This window comes from Pempheris klunzingeri, chromosome 6 (genome assembly GCF_042242105.1).
Source record: "Pempheris klunzingeri isolate RE-2024b chromosome 6, fPemKlu1.hap1, whole genome shotgun sequence".
In the NCBI taxonomy this organism is placed as follows: domain Eukaryota; kingdom Metazoa; phylum Chordata; class Actinopteri; order Acropomatiformes; family Pempheridae; genus Pempheris; species Pempheris klunzingeri.
The window spans coordinates 13,378,031-13,391,161 of NC_092017.1; positions in this window are offsets into that span (position 1 = coordinate 13,378,031).

The window sequence follows — 13,131 nt, forward strand, 5'->3', positions numbered from 1 at the left end:
TACTCCATTAATCACAACTAAGAAAGCCAAACATTATGTCTACATCACTAGGAGGTCATGTGGGCTTCTGTTGGCAGCATTCCTGAGAGGACAGGTTGAGACATGTCTGAGCCCAGAGAAGGAAAGTCTCCCACATTAGCCAAAAACTCATATTACATATTAGTACACACACACTCACACACCCTACACACCCAAGCTGATACTCATATAACAACTACACAACCACTAACAAACAAATAGTTGGGGTGCTTTATGAGTAAATACCTCTTATTCAGATAACTTTCCACACACAGACACTAATCTGCACATTCCACCACCACAGTACCTGTAATCCATTTACACCAGACGACCAATAACAGCAGCAGCCAGTAGTGTTGAAATCCCATTGTCTCCTTATTGGTGTTTTTGTTTTCCTTCCCTTTCACAGTTTTTTCTTTCTCCTCCTTCGCTCAAATCCGTTCTTTTTCATCTTTTCTGACTTTACATCTCTGTAGTCAACAGCCTCGTACTTGTGGTCTTCTCACACTGGAATGTGACTAGTTAGGAAGTTCAAGCCAGAACTCAGCATGGAGATACCAACACTGACATTGCAGAGGCATATTCAGACTTGTTTGCTAGCGTTATCTGCACAGTTAAAGGAGGGCTTTGAAATATAGTTATAGGATGATAACTGAAATAGTAAGATTGGTGTTGTGAAGATGAAAAGTGTTATGAACACAATCGTAGTTGTAACCTCTAGTTCCACTTGGAGTTTAACTTGCTGCCATGCCATGCTCCAAGTGTGTATAAAAAGATCTTGCATTAGGATGTCCTTGATTATAAATACCAAACTTTGAACTTCCTAATTCCCTAACAAAAGAACAGCCCTCCCACAGGTTTTATTCTAGACCCATGTGGTTAAAGAAAGCGCTGAAATTAGTCCAAATATGAGAAGGAAGTTATCATTTATATGACTCACACTGTGTCAGAGGTACTTTGTGGGCTCATTCTAAACAAAGTGTGACATTTTTAGGTAATTTTGAGCAACAGTGAGACACCATTTGACCTAGAAATTACGTAAATTAAAACAAAGGTTTTGCAACTCAAAATAAAAGCACCTCATTGATGTACACTATGTACTTCTGCATGTGCATGAGTTTGCTGAAAATTAAATTATATAGAGGATATCACATTTCACGTTTCTCTTTATCTACATAAGTGTGTTTCCATCTCACTGTAAAATAATCTCTGCTGTGTTTCATAAAAAATAGACAACAGCTGAGAAATGTATGCATTTCCTGCATAGAATAATGTGCTACAGCAGTTCACTGGCCCCATAACATATTTTTCAGATAACTACAGCCAGCGGAAAAGAAATCTCACTGAGCTGCACCAAATGAGTGCAGCTTCTCCTGAAAATGATCAAAATCATAAAAACTGAAGCAGTTGTCTCAGATGAATAGCCTTAAAAACTTTTATGCTACTGTCAATGTCAAGATAAAAGGCTTGGCAGCGATCTTTACAGAGTAAAGACCGGGGCATATCATGTGTTAACAAGCACCAAACCAGTACCAAATGTCTTTCACTTGTAAATGTCATTTAGGCTTCTCTCAATGCTATGTCCAAAAAGAAAGAAAGCAGTGGGTGCTGATAGTTTCAGACTATGTGCTGCAAATTATTTATGCTACCAGTAAACCACACTGACTGTATGTGCACAGATTAAAAGAAAACCTAAATTCTACGATGGTATTTTATGATAACAGATATGCAATAACTATAAAAGTTCAGGAAAAAACGTAAACTACAAACTGGAATTCAATTTGAAGCCCTGAAAACTCACTAGAACACCTACAACTTTATGCAATATACAATGGGTGAAAAAAATTGGTCTTAGTTTACATAATTAAGAATTAATAATTGTTTGGTTTCTTTTGAAAAGGTTTGAGATCAGTCCCTGATCTTGAAGAACTGATGTCACCCGACTATCGTTCAATCAATGACATAACACCTGCACCTATTACAGTTCTTCTCGTGTCTTGGCAAGTTCACATCCAGCTGTATAAATCTGATAGCTGCAGACACGTTCTTGGACTGAGACGCTACTACAGACAGCATACTACACTACTAACTTTCTCCCACAGGTCAATGTTTTACAGCCTGGTTCAGAGCTTAACCTCTCCCATCCTTTAATCATCCACTGACCGCCTCCCCCGCAAACCTCCTGCTTCACACCGATTGGCCAAGACTGGATCACCCGGATCCAAGCCATGACATCACTGATTTTACGCACCCATGAGTACAGGCTTGCACAAATGCACACACACACCCACATTCCCATATGGAGGCTGTCTACTTGCTAGTGCACTCTTAATCAAAGGAAGTGTAACCGAATACCTCACATGTTCCTCAGGTTGGAATAATGAGCCCCAGTGAACAAAGTTTTAAGCATTTTCATGAAATCTTGCACATTAAATCATCTAAAAAAGGAAAAAAACAACAACAAATGTCTAAAGAGCAATTGGACATTGAACTGTTCCACAACTGTTACTCCTCCTTGTGTAATTTATCCTGTAATTACCTTTGTTTTGAAGTGGGAAGAGGTTACTCTGGGATGTTGACTTTAGACGGCAAGGTCACTGAAACACAAGCTTTTATCTTATGAAGTCTTATTTGATCTCAGCATTTCATTTCAAACTCAAAGTTGCTCTGTCTCACTTTTACTTACACTCATTTTAAAGAGCTAAAATACCAGAATCTTGACACAGAGTATTAGAAGTTAAATCTATGCTTGTTTCCCAAAATCTTGGATTTGAAGTCCTGGATTTGAAACTCTTACATGTACGCTTGCAAAGAATAACAAAAAAAAAAATCACTTTCAGGCTGCATTAGTGTAACTGATCCTGTCAGATCTGGGAACGCATCCACATATAAATTCTCTGCTCTGCATTCAAGATTCATTTTCACTTCTCCTTTTGGGCTTTGCAGGATGTGAAGTTCTCATGAGGTTTGCTCACTGCTTGGCTGAAATGTTTTCACGGGGTTTCTTTTGCCTTTGAGGTTAATTCAAACCAACACTACACATGACATCCAATCTGACCCTACAAATGTCTGGTATTTAATGCCACACAAAGGCTCATGGGATAATTGGAGCGACTGCAGGCTCTTAACAGGTTTCTTTGGTTCTCTGAGGGTTCATAGGCTATGGGAATTATCAAATCACATCATTCTGCTGACATAGCCAACTGTTAACCCCTTCACAGACCTGACCCACTTCACAAAGGGCCACAGCCTTCCTTTTCTTCATGCCCAGGCTCTGCACAATATCCAGTCTGTGTCACACTCCATAATGAGTGCATTGTATTCAAGGCGTTGACATAGATCTGAGCTGAGCAGATAGGCAACCTGTCATCCATCTCTGTCTCTTTAGTGATGCATCCAGTGCCTTCGCCTGGACTCTGATAGCTGATACTGTCAGAATCCAGAAGACCAACTGTCATCATGATAATCAGTTTCTTTCACTTTAAATACATAACAGTGTGCTTGAAATAATACAGTTATTGAAAAGCACATTGTCAGAACATCTCAACATGGCCCAACATCGTAGTTCAAGGAATAAATATCAGTTATGTTATTATGAACAAGATGCTTGAGAAATATAGCCTTAGGCATATCAATAGTTGGAAGTGCGTGACATGCTAATTGGTTGTTGCAGCTATCAAAGGAGAGACCGGAAATCATTTACATTCAAGTTTACCATATTTGCCTCAGTAGACCTCACACAGGTTCAATCTCTCAGCGCAGGAGGAGACAGGAGTCCTGCTGAAGTGCAATGCAATGCTTCCCCCTAGAGAAAGCTTTTGAAAATGAACCATGAAGACCACAATGCTGCATGGATTTCATAGCTGTTAGTTGTACACATCTTCACAAGGATGTTGTTTCCTTTTCCTTTTTGAAAACTGTCCCAATTATGAGTTTTTGTTTAATAATAATAAGACAGTATAATTCACTGCTGTCACAAACACTCATTTTACCTTTCAAAATCAAAAGTGAATGAGGTCAGGATGAATTGGGAAACAGTGACAAGCGCTGACTAATGAATGAACAGTAGGTTCTGGTTATGACTGAGTGCAAATATTTGCCTGCTGTAGTAATGTTTGTTTATTGACATTGAGAAGAACTTTCAAATGCTGCATACAGCACTGTTTCAAATCTCTGACAATCTCACTAGACTGAGAAGACTAACGAAAGATTTTAAAGGCCAAGCACCCCGTTCTTGTGTAAATCTTCTTCTCTGCCATCTTGGGCCAAAGGTCATGACAACAGCTCCCAAACAAACAGGTTGGGTCAACAGATAAGGTCTTTTGGACAGAAGATTAAAGACTAAGCACAGGGACTATCAGCAGAGATAGGAACAGTCTCTGCCCTTTCACAAGCAGGACAAACTTTATTTGGTATGGCTCTGGAGTAAAAACAGAGTGATTTCACTAAAACATGTCCTTTAACCTTGAAACATTTGGGAATGCAGTCAGTGAAAAATTTAACCTTATGTTACAGTTTGTTGTTCCGATTCCTTCCACTGTTCCCAAATTAAAATACACAACTTTTACTTTTTAAGAAATCAGGTCAATACAAGTGATATATGCCTCACAAGGTTTACTTTCCACAAAAAACAGTAATAGTATAGTAAAGTGAACAATATTGACATGCGTGCAGTAATTTGGCCTATTTGTCTGTTTACAGAAGAAAGAAACATAGTTTGCCATTATGCAATATAGCATCTAGCACAAAAGGCCATTCGGTGTCAATGATACACTGATCAGTAAACTGATGCAAAAGTCAAGGGAACTTTCTTTTTGAAGGGAGATGTGTTTACTGCATTCTGCCACTACCATATCAACCATATTATTTTGCTGTTTTGTTGAGTTTGTATCGACAGAAAGCAACACTTGAACACACTGATTTTTACTGTAATTGTTTCACTTATCTACTAACAATGTCTGACAGTAGAATGATTTCAAAGATGTCATAATTACAAAGAACATTTTTTATTTAATCGAAGCATTACTTGTCATTATATGTAAGGGAACAAGGCAGACCAAGTGGGAAAATAGACAAAATACCTCCACTAACAAGTGTTGTTTTAAACCTGATGTAGTTTAATTGTCCTCATACAGAAAGAATTAAACAGAAGTGTATCTGATTGAAAAACTAAATGTTAACAATATAAGGTGCTGCCGCTGTGGTTTACAACAAAAACTGAAGCATGTCAACTCAAGCAAATTCCCACTTGCTGTGTTAATTTTGTATATGTTAAATGGCCTAATAAGAAATGTAATGAGGAACAATAAGTTGGTTAAGTGTGTGTGTCACCTGTTGATTGCTGATGGGAAACAGTTCTAGTGTCTAGTGAAGTGATTTACTGTAGGCCTTTTTCCCAGCAGACATTTTGACTTGTTGTAGTAGGAAGCAGCTACATGGAATTCAACCAATATTCATTTCGTCAGGCCACCAAGTGCAAACTATACTTTAATATTTTCAGAGAATGCAAATGATTGATAAATTGGTGGTGCAGTAATGAATTACAACATTGTTTTTAAAGAGATCAGTGCATCTTCGTCATATTGAGGGTTGAACATTTCTCATATGTGTATCTTCCTCTGGTTTTATCTATGATACAGCTGATGCAGACTTTAAATACATGTTTTTGATTTTAGACCATGAAATGACAGAAATGCCTAAAGTAATCTGATGGCTAAAATTCGGAGGGGTTTTAGTTTAATTAAGATGCTGAGATGGTGCGAGAGATTTCAGACCTTGCTGGGATCTTGTTGCTCATTTCTATAGTTTCTAAGTGGACTGATTTTGTATCTGTATTCATACATGAAATCCACTTGCAAGTAAAGAGGCAGAATATTCAGGACCAGTTTGGTCTCTTGACACTTGTGATACACTGCTAGCCCAGAAGAGGGAGCTGCTCACACATTTTTATGAAAAAGACAACACTTTTTGAGGAGCAGTGAAAAAAAAAGGGGGGGGACCCCACCACAAATGGAAACCAGTAATATTTTCTACAAGGAACAGAGGGAGAATGGGTGAGACTCAGCAAGAACAGAAAAAGTTTGCTGACACGGAATAAAACTGTAAAACTGATTTTGAGAGAGTTTGGGAAGCCACAAAGCCTTGAACAGGAGAACAGAGATATTATTGTAACAGCCAGCATAACATAACCCTAACATACACACGTCTGTGAAGACGTCTGTGTGTGTGTCTGTGTGTGTGTGTGTGTGTGTGTGTGTCCTCATTTGTTTGCAATGCTGATGACAAATGACCCCCTTCCATTAGTCTCTAAATGAAGCCATATGTTCAGCAGTATGTGGGCGAGGCAAAAAGACACAGACCTGTTCACAGCCACCACACACACACACACACACACACACACACATACACACACACACACACACACACACACACACACAGACATACTATGGTCAGCAGTGCCACCCATCATATTATTCTGTCAAGACAGATCCTGAGGCCTTTTTACCATATGGAGAACTGCAAAAGACTGTGTCATCTAAAGTCTGTAATACTCAAAGGTCATACAATATACATGGTGTTATATGATTAAAGTGTGAATCAGGTGATTCATGTAATGTTAAACAATGTGTAAAGTGTTTTCATGTCAGATTGCTCCTTTAAAAAATGTTAAAATGTTAACATTTACTTACTTCTGATGTCTAGTTTAACAGCTACCAGTTCTGCAGTGGCTCAGATCACAGAAACCAAAGTGCAGGGATGTATCAATATTTATGTGACGTTGGTATGTGACACAGAGATCCTAAATAAGTGAAAAATGAACACACGGGTATGATAATTAGTCCAGGAGGAAGATGTTGAAATGGCGTGTGTGATTTTACAGACATACAAAGGTGCAGTAGAGAGAGGAACAAGCTTTCAGATTGCAAAATAAGTTCGGGAGTGACCATTGTGTGCTGATGTGGGTGGGAAGTTCTGTCCCACATTGGGAAACCAGGAGGGAGAACATTTCAGGCGAGGCTAGTGTCCAGGCTACCGCAGGACAGGAAGAGCTGGCAGCCAGCAGCTACAAATGGAGCCCATGCAGCGCTACAGAGAGGAAGGCTGAGCTGGTCTGCATGATTCGGGGAGTTCCTTCAGCATCAGGGTTTTAGACTTAAATGTGAGCAGCCAGTGGAGGGAGCACGGGAGGGGGGTGAGAAGAGAGAATTTTGGGGAGGTTAAAGTCGAGGCAGACAGCACTGTTTTACATGAGGTGCTGAGGTTGGAGAGAGTGAAGTTCGGGCAAGAGGGAGTTAAAGTAAGACTAGAGTCTGGTTAAGGAGCTTGATTCCAAATGTGAATGTGAAACAGCTGCTTGATTTGATCCATTTCATGTGAGATTTAGCAGCAGCATTCAGCAGAGATGGTTCTCACACATATGTTTCCCTCCCAACCTCTGCTCCCTTTTTGTTTTATTTCTAATCCAGGAAGGGTGTTGATCACTCATACTGTGGTATTGGACTGCTAATTACCATATTGGCAGCAGTAGTACCTCATGGCTCACATGGCTGGCCTGTGCTGGCAGCTATCAGCAGCATATCAGCAGAATGGCTCTGGGATAACGTCATACATTCTTCCTGCATGGGCTCTTAAATGTGGCACCTAGATAACCTCTGCAATATGGTTTTGTTAAAATGCAAACAGCGTTGTCCTTGGATATATTTATACACAGCTTTGTGGAGTTTGCAGCATGTAATGTACTTTAAAAGCTTTTGAAAAATGGGTCCTTTGACTATATATAATGTGAAAGGGGTCACTTTTTATTTGTTACCCACCTCCGCAGTTCCCCTCAGCTTTATAGCTTGGTTTAGCTAAACCAGGACCTGCCTGCAACTTTACTGTTTGGTTCACTCTCACTGCTCTCATCAATGTTACTTTCCAGCCGCAGCAGGCAGATATTTTAAAATATTCAAAACAGAGCTAAAAGGAGAGCGACTATTGGACTGACAGTCGTTGGATCATGGGAAACAAACAGAGAGACTTTAAATGAATACTTATGTTTTTCTGCATCTGCCGCATGTGTGAACATGAACTTTAAAAGGCCATATTATGTCAAATGTTCAGCAATATATAAATGTTTGCATCTGACTACCAATTTGATAAATATTATTATATTTCTATGAGAATAGTTGTGTCTGATGATCAAATGCATGGATCTGAAATGTCGTGTAAATGGCCCCTGGCTTTTGTGGTGCTATAGGAGTGTATGAGCTCACTGAGTTAACATAAGCTTTGCAAATATCTATGTATTGAGTTCTAATGAGATCAGAGGTAATTCAGAATACACTATTTATGAACTTTATACCAAGTTCGTAGTGAGATGAAACATTCAAAACTGTTTCCCTTTTTTCCTCAGTTTCTCACCTCTGTCCGCCGCTACCAGAGAGGGTCTACTGTATATTTCACCTCCTCTCTCCCTCCCAGCCCCTCTCTCATGAATGACTATGATGAGGTGATAAACGCTCTGAATAAGTGGTGCAAGACAGGCTTTCATTACAGCCATTCAACCGCAGGGATCTTTATTTACACATCCTCTGTGAGCAATGACAAAGAGGCAAATGTTCAGCCAGATAACAGAGGGCAAGATGAGGCAGCGCCAAAGCAGACACACACACACACACAGTATTTGGTAATGGTGAAAGGAAATAAAAGGAACCAAAGGTTGAGTTAACATGTTGTCATGGTCTTGCCAGGGCAACCCTGGGAGCAGGGAACGTACGCACTCACATACACATATGCATATGCACAAATACATGTCTCAACTGGCAAAACACAGATAAAAACACAACACAAGTTTTTCTATTTGGCTATTGTCTGCAAAAACAACATCAGGAATATCACAGATGTTACAGAACAGGTTATGAGAGATACTAAACAATCCACAGGTGGCAAATTAGCGGCAAATAAATCCCCTGTACAGACATTTCATGCTCATATATACACACACACACACACACACACACATACATACACATGATCTAACTGATGCCAAGTGAAAATCTTTTGTTCTAATGTACCAAAAGAGATAATAACCTAAAGTTTGGAACTTGCGTGCATTTCTCTTGACGACACGCAACAATTTCCATTATCTCTTTGTTTATGGATGCATGTTTTGTTTATAGTTGCTTTAAACTGCAGATCATTTTTCCACGGGAAAGAAATGCATGGGATCTATTTCCCACACTCGTCTTCAATTAATATGACTCAGACAGACAACATGCATGTCTGTCATCTCTGTGCAGCAGGTTACAGACTTTGCCATAAAGATACAGTCATGACTAGAGCTAATGTGTGGCTTCAGTCACAAGTATTCCGATAGTAAAATGCTATGAAAATGTGACTTATAACTAATGCCATTGTAGGAAAATACCTACACACTTTCTGCATGATTAATTTACAAAGAGATGAAAATGCTCAGAGAGACTTTCCTCCTTATAAGTTTTGTCTCTGATTAAAAGTATTTTACATTTATTCTGCTAAACTTTTCATGAAGTCTTTCCACACTCACAGGCCTCCACCCTGCTTTCCCTGCTCTCTCTGTAGCTTTAAATGTGACTATATCTTAGCTCTATTCCCTAGTGAGAAGAGTTTTGGGGAGTTTTTTACCTTAAAAGGCCATGTGGAGTGGAGTGCTGGTTTCCTGTGGGAGGGCTTTCCTCTCTCTGACTCTGGAGCTGGAGGCCGGGCCCATCCTCATCCTCTCCTACCATGACTGCTTCGGCCCCTCCCACCACACACACACACACACACACACACACACACACACACACACACACACACACACACACACACACACGCCTTCCTTTCTACACTCCCAGCAAACTGAAATCCAGCTATAGCCAGATGTGTGTGTGAGTGTGTGATCCACACTGACCTCCTTGCTTAACAGGAGGTGAACACGCGGTCATACAGGAAAACAAAGGGACAAAAGTAAGGACAGCTGGCAAGAGGAGGAAGTAAGAAAGAGAGGAAAAGGCTGGGATAAGACAGGAAGAAAATGAGAGGCACTACAAACAGGGAAGAAGTGTGGAGTGGTGATAATGAACACAACTTTATAGGACTGCAGATCATTTGAGGTTGAAGCTACTGAGTGCTTCAGCTCGCTGCATCCTCTCCCTCAACAGGCAGCTTGTCAGCTAGCCTGTCAGTCAGCTAGACAGTAGAAGAGTAAGAGGGATGTTGACCTTATAAGGTCAGTGCTGAAGACCAGGCTGCACTGCTGAACTGTGGGCCGGAGCTCCAGCTGCTGATGTGTCACCACCATGCTAGCATGACGTCATAACCTTTTGTCTGTGTTTGTGACTATAAACCCAGCCTCATTTTCATAGGTCTTAGTGTGCTATCATCATGTCTCTGTTTCTGTAGGTCTGTCTCAACTTAATTAATTTAATTTCAGAGCCATACTACACCAAGATCATGTGGTCTATTGCCTAATATTTCTGGGATTTTGAAGGATTAAATGATATGAAGAGGAGTTTATATTATACAGTTGTGCAACATAATACACATGTTTAATGCTAATTTTGATATTTCATATTATTCTAGACAAAGGGTAAAATAAAATGAAAGAGATTTAAATGTAGAAATTACAATGAAAGAACATTTAGAAGATAAAATAGGAAGATAGAATTTAAATAAAATGCAGGTTTACAGTTACATGAATAAAGAAAAGGTAAAATCGTATTTTTAAACACACATCTGCATGTGCAAAAAAAGCATCTGCAAATGGCTCGTATTGACTGGATTAAAGCACTGACAATGGCCTTCTCCCAAATACTGAACAGAAATATTTAGGGCGGACTACACCACCATCTCCTAATGGTCAAACAAGGTCAGCAGCAAAGGCTTTCAGGACGTTGAATCACATCTTCTGGAATAAATTAGCTGGCAGGATTTCTAATGGAAATCAAACTCTGATACCAGCAAACCTGAATGGCAACCATGTTGTTACTACTAATGTTACTACTATTAGTTATTATTACTACTATGTTTTATTGATTTCTTGTTTTATTTTTTGTTTTTGATAGTATATGTTTAAAAGGCTGGAAAGTGGTTTTGACACTGAGTTTACTGCTGATTAATGTACATTGTGAGCAACAAATTACAAATACGAATTACAAACTAATTTCCCTATCAGCGTCTGTACCTGTTTTTGTCTCCACATGTATTTCATGTGTCATTCATGAATGAGTCTGGAATGTTCTCGCTTGTTCAACACAGAGGAAGTTGTTGCATAACCTGAAATTCACTGATGGTGGCTCATAGCCTGTTGTGTAAAAACACTTTCATTAATCATAGACACTAGTCAATAGCTACAAGACAAAACCAGATATTTAAATTATTAAAACCAGGGAATGTAGGCCAGCGGAGCACCTAACCACTTGCCACAGCCACTTCTCCAAGCCCATTTTCTGATATGGCCATGCCTGTAACTTTAGTAGCTGACCTACTTTTGCTGTGTTGCATTATTACCTGTGCGTTATTGTGTGCAGTCCGTGTATAGAATTGCTGTCATGAACATAACATCGTCCTCCATCGTCATTATAACAAGTGTGATAACTGGTGAAATATTAGCCTTCGTCATCCTCAGCCTCATCTGCCACCTATGATTAAACCAATAATCAGACCTGCAAACTTGTCTTAGATCCCAGTGTTTCTGTCAGAGAGAAAGTGAAGTCAGACATGTGGTACACAGTAAATCATGTGAGCAATCAGAATCCTTTTAATTCTCACCATCTAAACCTGAACTACAGGTTTCTGTGTCCAGGTGGCTCTACAACAATTCTCTGTCAGCACACTGACTTATTGTTCGTTGATTACAGACATATTGAGCAGTAGGATTTTGTAGACATGGTGGAAATAATTGGGACCAATCAGAACCTGACAGGCTTGTTGATTTGACCAAGATTCATTACATTCCCACAGAGCGTTTGGTTCATCGCACACGTACTGATACACATTTTCTGAAAATTGTGAAATTGTGAAACAGTCAAATGTGCACCATTTGACGTCACATCATGCAGCCGTTTGTGGATGTTTGTAATTTCACCTCCTTCAATACTACTAACAATGACGTACTGTACTTGCCCCAAAGCAAAGTGAAGTTCAGACATGTAAACTCTCTTCTGATTGGTTTGCTATGAGTCAAACATCTGTGAAATGCCTGAAGAGGTGTGCGGGTGTGTGTGTGGGTGTGGGTGAGTTGGTGAGTGAGAAGGTGGTTAGAAGGATGTCGTTGCAGGCAACACGGAAGCTCATCGTCATACAGGAAACATGAATGTCTGCCTGTACAAACACAATGTTAGAGAGAAGATGCACCTCACCGTCTGTGTGTGTGTGAGTATGTGTGTGTCACCAGAGTCCAGGTGGTGTCCTGTCCAGGTGAGTCACGAGGTATGTTTCCTCCTCAGGGCCATGGGAGGTCACACATGCACACACATAGAAAGAGTAGCTCTGGAGAGACTGAAGCTCCAACTATGCAAAAACTACGATAGCTTTCTGTTTAGCTTTCTTGTTCAGGACACCAGTCCTTCCCTCACACCCCGTGTGCCTTGTTCTACATCGTGAAATTCAAAACACACACTTTCATTGGCCACTCAGCTTGAATTTGCAAAATATCTTCATCTTTAGTCTGGACCCAGCGTCTGCAGCATTTCTGTGGCTGAGCAGCAGTGAAAGAAAGCATACTTGGGACATTGGGAGAGGATATTGAAAACACTAAATTACACTCTTGAATTACTTACTGAGAGGTTGGGTGGAACATGGCAGCATTCATACCGCATGTGCTGGAGACTTACAGCCGCAGCCTCACAAATCAGAGCACAAGACTGCTGCTAGAACTGTGGCGTTCACATTTAGGACATTTAGAGTAGCGCTCAGGGGCAACAGATTCAATATTATTCAACAATATTTATCATAGAAACAGGACCCCTAAGAAGACCACTACTTTACATCCATGCTGTAAAATACACACACTCAGCTCACTTCACTGGTGTTCGCGTTATTAGTTGCATTGTCTCTTTATGCGTTGCTTGCATGACTTTAGTGATCACAGTGTTGGACTGTCTGTCCAGC